Source organism: Erythrolamprus reginae, chromosome Z, assembly GCF_031021105.1.
Source record: "Erythrolamprus reginae isolate rEryReg1 chromosome Z, rEryReg1.hap1, whole genome shotgun sequence".
NCBI lineage: Eukaryota > Metazoa > Chordata > Lepidosauria > Squamata > Dipsadidae > Erythrolamprus > Erythrolamprus reginae.
The window spans coordinates 66747548-66760140 of record NC_091963.1 but is presented as its reverse complement, the minus strand read 5'-3'; the positions used below and the strand labels follow the sequence as shown (position 1 = coordinate 66760140).

General features: G+C 38.0%; 1 protein-coding gene across 1 annotated transcript in view; it reads left to right on the top strand.

Annotated features, from left to right (window-relative positions):
* The window catches only part of NME8 (NME/NM23 family member 8), a 245123-nt gene that overhangs the window by 31983 nt on the left and 200547 nt on the right, over nucleotides 1–12593 (top strand). The window lies entirely within an intron of this gene.

Below are 12593 nucleotides of genomic sequence, written 5' to 3'. Positions count from 1 at the left end.
ACAAAGGGATGGCAAAAGGGCAGCAAGACTCTGGTGACCAAACACTAAGGCAGGATCTATCTTCCTTCCTTCTTTCCTTCCTTCCTTTTTTCCTTCCCTCTTCATTCTCCTTTCTTCTTCCTTCCCCTTTCCTTCTTTTTCCATTCTTCTCTTCCCATCATCCCCTTTTCTTTCTCATTTCCCTTTCCATATCTTTCTTCCTGTCCCTTCTTGGATGGTCAAATGCAAAAGGGGAAACATTTCTTGATACCTCCTTGCCTGGTGATCAAATGCCACTTTGGTAGTAATTTGTTTTGCCACCACTCTGTCAGCAAACACAGAGTCTGGTAGAGCTATATGTGACCCTCCTGGGTTCCGTATTCAGCCACAATGACCTCCTGCAGCTTCTGCCAGTGAAAATGGAGCTGGTGGAGGGAGGGCTGTGTGCAACCTTTCTGAGCTCTGTTTTTGATGCCAGAGGCACCATGGGCTTGTCCTTAACAGTTTCCAGGGTGGCCCCATGAACCATATCTAAAGATCCTTTGGCCCCTGGAGTAGAGTTTCTCCAGGGTCCCTTACAACTCTATTATTCTGTTCTGTTATTCTCTTATTCTTTCTATGATTGTGTGTCCATTCCATGAAGACCAGTATCTGCTGTTACTATATTATTGCACTGCAAATGGCAGTATATTTTGGATAGTTTTTGGAGACCATTTATCTTCTTTACCTCTGCTTATCTAGTGTATCTTCTTAATCTGGTAGCCATTTCTTTGAGTCTTTGTTTAATAGTTTATGGGACTTAATATGGAACCAGGCTCTTGTATTTCTTGTAGCTAAGTCTTACTTTTAATCTACTAACTCTTCTATAGTTGCCCCAGTTGACTAACTTCTCTTTGAGCCGCTTTGATCTTAGCCTTTAATTTCATTTTCCAGGTAGCAATGGTAGTAATTGTGATGTGTACAATTGTTCTTCTAAACTGTGTAGTCAAGCATTTCCAACATATGTTATAATATAAACCAGTTCATCCTTTGAGTTATGATGGTAATAGTGATATCTATAATGACTCCACTGGCATATTCTAGCATCCTATCTGACGATCCTTTTCCACTGAACCTTGGTAACTAGTCTTGATGATTGACTATAGATGTTGTGGCCTTTGGAAGGCTCTCATAAGGAAACAGCATAAGAAACAGAGGCAGAGCCTGGGCCTTTCATCCTCTCAGAGGCAGAGAGGCAGCAATCTTCAGAGACTGAGCTGAGTGAGGAGGAGGAACAGATGGGGTCCATCCCAAATGTGCAAATACACAGAGAGGAAAAGAAAGGAGAGTAAAAGAAAACAATAAGCCAGCTCTTAAGGAAAAGTAAACATGAACCCTAGCCTAAGGTGACTAGATGTCTCGCTTTCCCTGAGATAGTCACACTTTTAAATTATTTGTCCTGCGTCCCACTGGGTTTCCAAAATGTCCCGATTTTGGAATGGAAGAGGTGCACAGCCAGGGGCTGAGGGAGAGCAGGAGGGGAGCGAAAATCCACAAAACTTAAAAACTTAACAGAACAACAAGAGTTGGAAGGGACCTTGGAGGTCATCTAGTCCACCACCCCCATGCAAGCAGGAGACCCTACCCCGTTTTCTAACAGATGGTGGTCCAGTCTTTTCTTGGAAGCCTCCAGGGATGAAGCTCCCACAAATCTTCCGAAGGCAACTTCTCTCCCAAAGCTGCCAAAATTAAATCCGGAATCCAGAAACCTCGTGAAAAGCAAATTCACAGGTGGGAAATCTTTCCAGGGTATGGCTGCATGGCCTCGGGGGGATCCCCTCTTGCCCGCATCCTGGGGGCTGGGGTGGGGGCTCTAAAAGTCCACTGGAGTGAGGATCGCGCATGACTGCACCAACCCACTCACCCATTGCGGTGGACGAGATTCTCACGTGCTACTTTCAAAGTTTGCAACTGGGTGTAAACTTCTCCAGGCCTACCAGCTCGATGGGTTGTACTTGGGGGGTCCTCCGGCCACTGCTACCCCCAACCTTGTGCCCGATCCAGCCTATCTGGCTTCATGGCGCAGCGCTGGGCAAGGCAAGGCAGACGGGGACTTTTTAAATGGAGCGGTGGTGCCCCTCCTCCATCGCAGCTGTGGGTGAGAGACACCCCCCCAGTGGGCCAAATAGGACCCACCCTCTTCCCTTCCTCCTTCCCTCTCCACCACTGCCCTCCTTCCCAAGCAGGACGAGAAAAAGGGGGTCTCTTGAGGGCATCCAGATGGTTCAGAGCAGAGGGTCTCCCCTGAGCTGAGCTGGGGAGAAGGAACCAAGCCTGGCAGAGACTGGGGTCTGCACAGCCCTACAAATGCCCTACATCAGCTTGAACCACAACAACATACAAGCACACAATCGATACAAACTAAGTAAGTAAGTACTTAGTTTGCAAACTAAGTAAACTGCTCAAAACTTGACTGCAGGAAATACGACTTTAGTTGATGCATGGAACCAGGGCCACCATCAGGAATTTTGGGGCCCCATACAGCCTAAGTGTCTGCCCCCCCATTTTAAAACTACTTTATTTTGTGACATATCAATTATGTATTAAATTTAATTTTCACAAAACAAAATTAAACCCTGCCACTACAACAAGGTACACTTGTTTGACAGATATAATATGAGTCATTTTGTTAAATCTTTTGATCAAGTATGTTTATTAATATGACATCATAAAGGAAAGCACAGTGAATTGTAAACATATACAAATATTTACTAGACAACACAACATATAACAAATATAACATTATAAAATGCAGCTGCTAGGGCCACCAGTTCTGTCATATATTCAGCTTTAGTAAAGCTGCGCTGATTCCACATGTCTCTTCGGTGGCCTCTCAGTTTTTGACCAATGTGTTAATAACGCAGAAAATATATTCAAGTCACATCAACATATTACATACATATAAATAAATAAATAACCAGAACAGTGCAAATACACCAAATTAACAAAATATTATTAATTTTGCCATCAACAAAATTAAAAGCAGCAATAAGATGGCACAAAGGATAAAGACAAAATACTCCTGCACCACACTAGAAAAATATTTGTTTTCACAATAATACCAATAAATAACAGGTAACCAGAAGATAAATTATATGCAATAATGTTTAAAACTATACGTAAACTCCACCATAGGTATAAAAAAAAGTCAACCAACTCAAATAACGTAGAACCTCTATTGCAACAAACAGCTGGCGCCAAAACAAAGGTGCAGTTCGTGCAACAGAGTCTGTGTGCTGACCGCATCACAAGCACTGCACTTATGCATATGAATGGGGCTCCCAACTTCATAACTGCACTGCCACTCCAAGCGCTGAGGAGCTCCACGCTTCATAGCCATGCACATTCACATGCATAAGTGCAGTCCTTGTGATGAGGTGAATACATGGACCATGTTGCACGAACTGCACTCTGGCTTGAACATCAGCTAGATCAGGGTAACTGGAGTAAACGTGGACCTGTATTTAGCTGTGAAGTCCACAGCTGAATGAAAAACAAAGTCCCATATGTTAACATTTTATTACGTGTCTATGTGGGTAAAGTAAAGCTGTCATTTTCTTCAAGTAAATGTTCACAGTATCTGGAAAACATAGTGGATAGCAAAAATGAACCTTCTATCCAATGCACTGTGAGCACTGAATTGTGCCCTTCTTGGCTCATAGTTAAAATAAACAACAAATTCAGGTTTATGGAGCAAGTCTTCTGACTTTCTGATTTGCAAAGTCTTTAATTAAATCTTTGTAACTGAGTTGTCTTGCAAGCTCATGTTCAATGGAAAATATTGCTAGGCTGTTTTGACGTTGTTCACCCATTGTAGAATGCCGGTAGTTCTTGATTAATGAAAGTTTGCTAAATGCCCTCTCCTTCTGCCACTGAAAGTGGGAGTGTGGTAAAAATCCGAAGAGCAATACGCATCTCTCCAAATATTCCTTGAAGCTCTAGTTCATAGATTGCGTTTAAGGGATCCAGGTTTTCTGGAAATGTAGCTTTGTACACGTTCCGAAGATGTTGCAGCTCACCGAGTAAAGATGATGTGAAATCATCAGAGTATGCTGAGATTAATTCTTCAGTCGATGCCACCAGGTCTTCCTCACTTATTGTTGTCACTTTCAAGATTGGAGAAAATAGTTTGCAGACTTCCTCCATAGACTGGAAGTGCTGATGAAGATTAGAAATGATTGTGTCCATTGCCACAAGGAAGACATTAGCTTTAAAATGCTCTTCAGGATCTATTGCATCATGATGCTTTGACTTCCTTTGCCGCAATTGTTGAGGATTCAGTAGTTCCTTGGGAATCTCCATGCAATCTGCTACTACTCCAGCTTCAGAAAGTAAAACAGGCCACTTTTCTCGAAGCAGTTGCATTTCTTCAGCGAGAGCTTTAATGTTGGCCACTCCAATTTCCATGGAAATAGATCTTGATTGGAGAATTTTGTTTCTATCCTCAAAGCTGGTAAGCACTTTGAACCAGAATGTGGCTAAAACCGCTGCCCAAAAGGATGAGAAGTAGTCATAGAGACTTTGGGCATCTGAATGTGCATCCTTTATAAGTTTTCTGGAAGCAAGAACTTTTTCCAGAGCCTTTAAAATGCTTGGTAGATTCTGTGCAATTGGATGTACAGCCTCTATTCTTGAACTCCACCAAGTGTCACTCAAACCATGCAAAGACCTTCCCACTTCTATATCAATTTTCATGTATAGTCTATACCCTTTACAGATAATTAGCGCCTATTAAAAAATACCCCTAAAAAAATTTGAAAACATCTTGTGGTAGCATAATCAAGGGGGAAAAAAGCAAAACAAATAGGATCACCAAATATTGCCCAATTAATCCAATTACAAAACTAATTAATAATTCATTTATATAAAAAATTAAAAATAAGAAAGTTAAAAAAATAGAATTAAATCTATAAAAAAATAAGAACGCAAAGAGATATAAACAGAAAATTATACTAAGTAGAAAAAGTAACTATGAATGAAAAGACAGAACAGGATGAAAAGAAAAAAGAAAAAGAAAAGTACAGTGCAAGAAAAAAGAAGAGAAAGAGGAGGGAAGAGCAAAAAAACCTTCCCGCTTCTTCTCATTAACTTCTCCACCTATCTCCTTATAGCATTTTCCAAAGTTTGCAAATTTTTAAAATTGCTTTATAAAAAAGAACTTACCCTCATGTATAACCAAATCCATATTATGAAGCAAATGTGCAAAAAATCTAAGATTTTTTCTCATAGATGTACCTACTATTAAGTTTGATAACTTAATGTATTTAAGCTTTTAAATGTGTAATGTATAATGTCTCTTAACAAATAGCATGTCCGTGGCTCTAAGAACAACACCTTTTCTCTCTCTTTTCTTCTTTCTTCTTTTTTTCCTAGGATGTTATCATATCTATTAAACATACTGTGAGATGTTACTGTATGCATTTAACATAATGTAGAATGTAAAATAACAAACTCCTGCTTCAGATATTCTCCGCACAAATCTCAAAATATGATGTAGTTGGTTTGTTCTGTTGAAAAGTCCTTAGATAGTAGCTCTACACAGCTTCTACTTTGCATATTCAAATCTTCCCACTTCCCACAATGCTTGCTTCTCGAATCCAGGATGGTGTTTGCTTCTCGAATCTAAAATGGCAAGACGGCTCCAAAAAACATGTCAACTCCAAAGCAACACATATTTTCCTCACACTTAGAAGGGAACAATTTGGGAAAAAACCTAACACCATAATCAAAATGTATACCAAATTAGCTCTGATCCAAACTTCATCTTTAACAGCTATGAAGCTCTTCAGGCAGAAGAGAGAAAATTAGGCATTTTTGCTGATCTGTGTAACCGGTCTTCTTCAATCGCTGCCCCCCCCCTTTTCAATTTGGCTGTGCCCCTGACACCAGTATCAGTAATACTGGCCTGTTGGCGGCCCTGCATGGAACTCACTACCAAATGCATTGACCTCACTTACCAGACTCTGTAGTATCATCACCCAACCCACAAAATCTTCCTCCCTCCCTCCCTTCCTTCCTTCTCCCTCCCTCCATCCCTTCCTTCCTTCCTCTCCTTCCTTCTTTTATTCCTTCATTTCCTCCCTCTTCCTTTCTTCTCTCTGTCTGTCTGACTGTCTTTCTCTCTCTCTTTCTTTGGCATTTAGACTTATATGCTGCTTCATAGAAAAAAAGAAAGAGGAAGGAAAAGAGAGAAAGAAAGAGGGACAGAGAGAGAGGGAGAGAAAGAAAGAGAGGAAGGAAGGAAGGAAGAGAGAGAAAGAAAGAGGGAGGGAGACAGAGAGAAAGAGAGAGAGAGAGAAAGGGAGGGGGGAAGAGAGATAGAGAGAAAAAGAAATATTTTTTTTGGTCCATATAGAGCAAATTTTTAATAAAGACACCCCCCCCCCCCACCCTGGTCAATGGTGTCCTTCTTTAACAATGTAAAAATCTGGTCACTTTACCCTAGCCAATCCCTCTCTGGCTGGGAAATGAATAGTAGGGGTTTGGCAGTGGCTGGTTGTCGCAAGCGACTATTTGCTTTCAATTTGTAAAGAATTTATTAATTTTTCATTTAAAAAAACAACAATAAAACAATAAGTACAGTAATTCTGCATTCTTACATATTTTCTTTTTGAGCTTCATCACATTGTACACTTAGTCACAATATATTTAATCTTAATTTATTACAATAGTTAAAACACTTATACATTTCTATATACATATTTACAAATTATTCTTCTATTTTAGCTCTTTCTTTCATTTTTGTTTTTCTATACTCGGTCTATTGATACCATCTGTCTCAAATTTCAAAATACTCTGAATCTTTCTGGCCTCACAATTGTTAGTCTGTCCATCTCGGCGCATTCATATATTTTTTTAATTATTGTACTCTCTGAGGGAATTTCTGAATCTTTCCTAAATTGGACAAAAGAGATCCTAGTCGTTGTGGTGATATGGAGTATTAAATACTTAATGCTCTTAGTATAATTTTTCTTAAATATTCCTAAGAGGAGACATTCCAGTGTAAATGCTACTTGAGTAATTTGAGTTGAGTAATTTCTTGCATCCATTTATGTACTGTATTTTTCGGTGTATAAGACGCACCGGTGTATAAGACACACCTAGATTTTAGAGGAGGAAAACAAGAAAAAATGTATTCTGAACAAAATGGTGTAATATTATATTGTTTAATAAAATATCGGTGTAGCAGAATACTTTTTACAACCATGTATGTTTTTTAAAGCCATGTACACTTTTTACAAACTTCAAACTTAACAGCTTCAAGACTTGTGGACTTCAACTCCTAGAATTCCTCCACCAGTCATGTCAATTCAGAAATGGGAATTGAAGTCCACAAGCCTTAAACTTGCCAGATTTGAAGACCCTTGCCCTTCTAACCCCTAACTGAAACAAACAAACAAAACAAACAAATGAGGACAATTCATTTTATAGTTGTTCCTTTAGTCACAGAAATGGCTAGTGATAGAATCATTTACAATTACAGTTCCCTGCTGAGGTTGCCTTAATATTACTACTATACCATGAGCTTTTCAAAGACCTCTCTCTTGACTACTCCAATTTTCACAAATGAAGTGCATGGAAATATATGGTGATGATTATAAACCTGAAATACTCCTTAAAAGGAGTGTTTCTAGAGTAGGGATCTCCAACCTTGGCAACTTTTAAGACTTGTGGACTACAGCTCCCAGAGTTTCTCAGCCAGCAAATGGGAGTTGAAGTCCACAAGTCTTAAAGTGGAGTTCCCCCCATTTTAGAGCATTAAAGATTCAATTAAACTACCATTTTCCGAGAGAGAGAGAGAGAGAGAGAGAGAGAGAGAGAGAGAGAGAGAGAGAGAGAGAGAGAGAGAGAGAGAGAGAAGGCTTTAAAAAGCCGCAAGATTTACCAGGAAATTATAAACTGGGAAAACATCTTATCCCCCCCCCCCCTTAATCTATTCTTATCTATTTGCATCTTTCCATTCCTGTGACGATCCACTTTTTTGGTTGGGATGCTCAGGTGATAAAACCAGTTGGTTGAAATAGTGCGGGCTTTGCGTTTTTCTCCATGGCGGCATGAAGTTCCCTTGTTTTCTTCTTGGGCAGGTCCTGGGGGACGGGCTCATTTAGACTCCAAAGCACCATCACCGCTGCTTCCCCCATGGAAAGGCAGCCGAGGGGAAAAGTCTTATTTTCCCCTCTGCTGCCTTTCCAAGATGGGAGTAGTAGTAGCGGTGCCCCAGAGCCTGAATGATCCCATCCCCCAGGATCTGTCAGACTTTCCCCCTTGGCTGCCTTTCCATGGTGGGAACAGTGGTGGCAGTGCCCCAAAGCCTGAACAAGCCCATTCCCCAGGACCTGCCAAACTTTCCCCCTCGGCTGCCTTTCCATGGTGGGAATGACAGGTCCTGGGGGTCTGACTTGTTCTGGCTCTGGAGTACTACTGCAGCTGCTCTCACCATGGAAAGGCAGCTGAGGGGGAAAGTCGGGTGGCCTTGGCAACATTCAGTATATAAGACGCACCCAATTTTTAAAGCATCTTTTTGAGGTAAAAAGGTGTGTCTTATACACCAAAAATATGGTATTTTAATCTTTTTGTATCAGGGCACAACCACCCCATGTGGAAAAAGATGCCTAAATTTTTTTTACACTGCCAGAAAATCGGATTTAGATTTGGATAGATCTTTGCCAATCATTTTGTAATAATTTTCTTTGTATGTATTTTTCTTTGTATTTTCTTTTTATGTCCCCAGACTTATTGTCTTGGAGGACTTAAATCTTCCATCACTCAGCAAATCCTCTGGGTTGGTGCAGGAGTTCATGGCCACATGGTAACCATGGACCTGACTCAAGTAATTCAGAATCCAACTCATGAGGGAGGGCACACTCCCAATATGGTATTCCTCTCGGAGCAGTTTATTAATGATCTGAAATTAAGGGGCTTAGATATTGTGACTTTGTCATGGTCAGATCATTTTCTGCTACATCTTGATTTCAAGGCTCCAATCTTCCCCTCCAGGGAGGTGAAATGATTAGGTGGTTCTGCCCCAGGTGCTTGGGGTTTTACCAGGTTCACTTGTATACAGTTCGGCAGAGTCCCTTGCTGCGGCCTGGGATACAGTGGGGGCAGGGGCTATAGACTGAATTGTGCTGCTGTGACCTCTCTGTAGTAGTAGATCCTGGAGAACTCCTTGGTTTACTAAGGAACTACTGGGGATGAAATGCCAGAAGAGATGTCTAGAAAGGCGGTGATGGAAAAGTAAATCCAAATCTGACCGAACACTTGTAAGATAGTAAAGGTACATTAAGATATAGAACAGATGAAAAAAAGGAAATAGTGGTGGAATTTTATAAAAATTTATATCAAAAAGAAGAAAGAAAAGGAGAGAAGATCTGTGAATTCCTGAACTCCATAGATTTACCACCACTATCAGAAGGACAACAACAAAAGCTTAATGAACCATTTACTGTGGCAGAATTAAAACAAATACTTAAAAGCCAAAAAAACAACAAAGCTACAGGGCCCAATGCTATACTTGCTGAATTTTATAAACTAGATAGCAATATACATACTTTGAATATGTTAGAGATTTTCAATAAGATAATTGCAGATAGTAAAATTCCTAGATCATGGTCAGAAGCATTAATAATGTTAATACATAAGCCAGGAACAGAGAAGGAAAAAATACAAAATTATAGGCCAATATCTTTACTAAACGTAGATTATAAAATATTTGTTTCCTTATATGCATTTAGACTTTAAAAAATTATGAACAAAATTATTCATGAAGACCAGAATGGATTTTTACTGGGGGCTTTTAATCTGAGGACAAATATAAACACATTGGAATTTTATGAACAACATCCAGAAAAACAAATGGCACTGGTATTTTTAGATGCAAAGAAAGCTTTTGACAATGTTGATTGGACTTTTATGAAATTACAATTAAACAAAATGAAATTTGGCACCAAATTTATTAACTGAATAGATGCCATATATTCAAACCAAACAGCCAAAATTATATTAAATAATGATCAAACAGAAAGGTTAGAGATACAAAGAGGAGTTAGACAAGGCTGTCCCATCTCACCTTTGTTATTTATTTTAACATTGGAAACATTGTTAATCAAAACAAGAACAAACAATAACATTAAAGGATAAGAGATTAAAAAAGAAGCATATAAACTACAGGCATTTGCTGATGATGTCGTCTTTATCACAGAAGGCCCACTAAACTCAATACCAAAATTAATAGATCTAATAGAAGAATATGAGAGTGGAGCAGGTTTAAAAATAAATAAAAATAAGATGCAATTGTTAACTAAAAATATGATGGATTTACAAACAAAACAATTGGGAAATTTAACAAATATGAAAATAACAAAGAAAGTAAAATATTTGGGCATTTGGATTTCAGCCAAATCTATGTCTTTAAAAAATGATAATTATACAAAACTCTTAGGTCAAATTAAAAAAGACTTAGAAATATGAAATAACTTACAATTATCACTATTTGGAAGAATTTCCACAATTAAGATGAATATCTTGCCTAAAGTCCTGTTTTTATTTCAGGTAATTCCAATTAACCCGGGGGGAAATTTCTTTAAAGAACTAACTAAGATCACAAAAAAATTTATTTGGCAAGGGAAAAAAGCAAGAATAAAACAAAGGGCAATAGAAGATGTGAAAAAAAGAGGTGGGCTTACCCTCCCAAATTAGAAATTATATTACCAAGCTGCAGCTTTATCATGGATTAAGGAATGGTTAATTTTGGAAAATAAAAGATTATTAAATCTGGAGGGCCATGACCTAATGTTAGGCTGGCACATTTTTGTTTGGTATGATAAGTATAAAACTCACTCATAATCAGAAAGGCATTATTGGACGTATGGAATAATATAAAAAAAGATAATTTTTTAGTAATTCCAGAATGGATTTCTCCAATTGAAGCTATATGCCACCCTAATTTATTACAAGAAGGTAAAATATGGAAATATAAGGATATATTAGATAAACAATTGAAATTGAAAACTAGACAAGAACTACATGAATCAGCAGTAATAATGGATTGGTCGCAATACGCCCAGATAAAGTCCAGATTCCAAAAAGATGTAAGAACATATATATTTAGAAAAAATAACAACATATTAGGGAAATTACTAACTAAAAATCAAGAAAAATTGATTGGAAAAGTATATAAATTTCTGATTAGTTCTAAGACCGTTGGTTGGATTCTAAAAGATAACATGATTAGTTGGTGTAGAAACTTCGGAAGAGAAATAGATTTAGACACCTGGGGAAAAGTCTGGACACATAATTGGAAAATAACTAAATCAGTCTCCTTTAAAGAAAATCAAATTAAGATGTTTTACAGATGGCACTTGCCCCCCAATAGACTTTCAAAAATGTTTCCAAATACATCCCCTAACTGATGGATGTGCAAAAAAGAAATTGGTTCTTATTATCATATATGGTGGACTTGCTAAAAAGCTAAGCTTTACTGGAATATTGTAGAAAGATGGTTAAGGGAAATTACACAACAAGAAATTAGGAAAACTTAGGAATTTTTTTTATTAGGTATTACGAATAATAAATATAAAAAAGAAATATATTATTTAATAACTCATATTTTAGTAGCTGCTAGGATTGTCTTTGCATAAAGATGGAAAGAACTGGAAATACCTAAAGAAGAGGAGGTATTTAGAAAAATTATAGAATGTGCAGTGCTAGACATGATGATGAGGCAGTTGAATAATCAAGAAGAATCAGAATTTTATAAAATTTGGCAGAGGGTCTATATCTGGTTGAATAAAAAAATGTTTAATGATGTTAAAATAATAGTTAGATATATTAGATTGAAATGTTTATAGATAGAGTTTTGTAATGGATGTGTTTATTTCTCTGAGCTGATCTAATCTATAATAGTTTTTCCTTTTTGTATTAAGAAGACTTCTATTCTGAGCGGAGCAATTGTAGCTCCTTTTTATGTTATGTGTTTCATCTGGTCCTTTCATGTTTGTAATGTTTTGTCTTTTATTTGAAAATAATAAAAAATATTTTTTTAAAAAAAAGAAAGTTTAAGGTCTCTGTGTTAGTTTTCACTGACAATTTGCTATACCTGGTTAAGTTAAGGTTGTTGTGTTGTGATCGCTTGTTCCTATGGGCTCAGTTACAAAGACATCATGAACCAAATCATGTGTGTTAGTTAGAACCAAGTCCAGGATCCTCTTTCCCCTGGTTGGTTCCATGAATAATCAGCTAACATGTTGAGGAACCTTGTCTCTCTTTCATGTGTAGAAAAAGAATTTACCCAATCTATTCGGGAATAGTTGAAGTCCCCCATTATGACTACCCTATTACTTTTTGAGGTCTCCTTAAATTTATTTTCCAAATAGCAATCTGCCTCTGGAGTTTGGTTGGGACGGCAATAGCAGATCCCTAACGTCAGATTAGTATCCTGTCCTGGGATTTTTATCCACAATGTTTCTGTGGGTGAGTTTGAATTTTCTTGAATTTCGAGTTCATGAGATTCTAACTCCTCATTTATGTACAAGGCCACACCACCACCATTTCTCCCTCTCCTGTCCATTCTATAC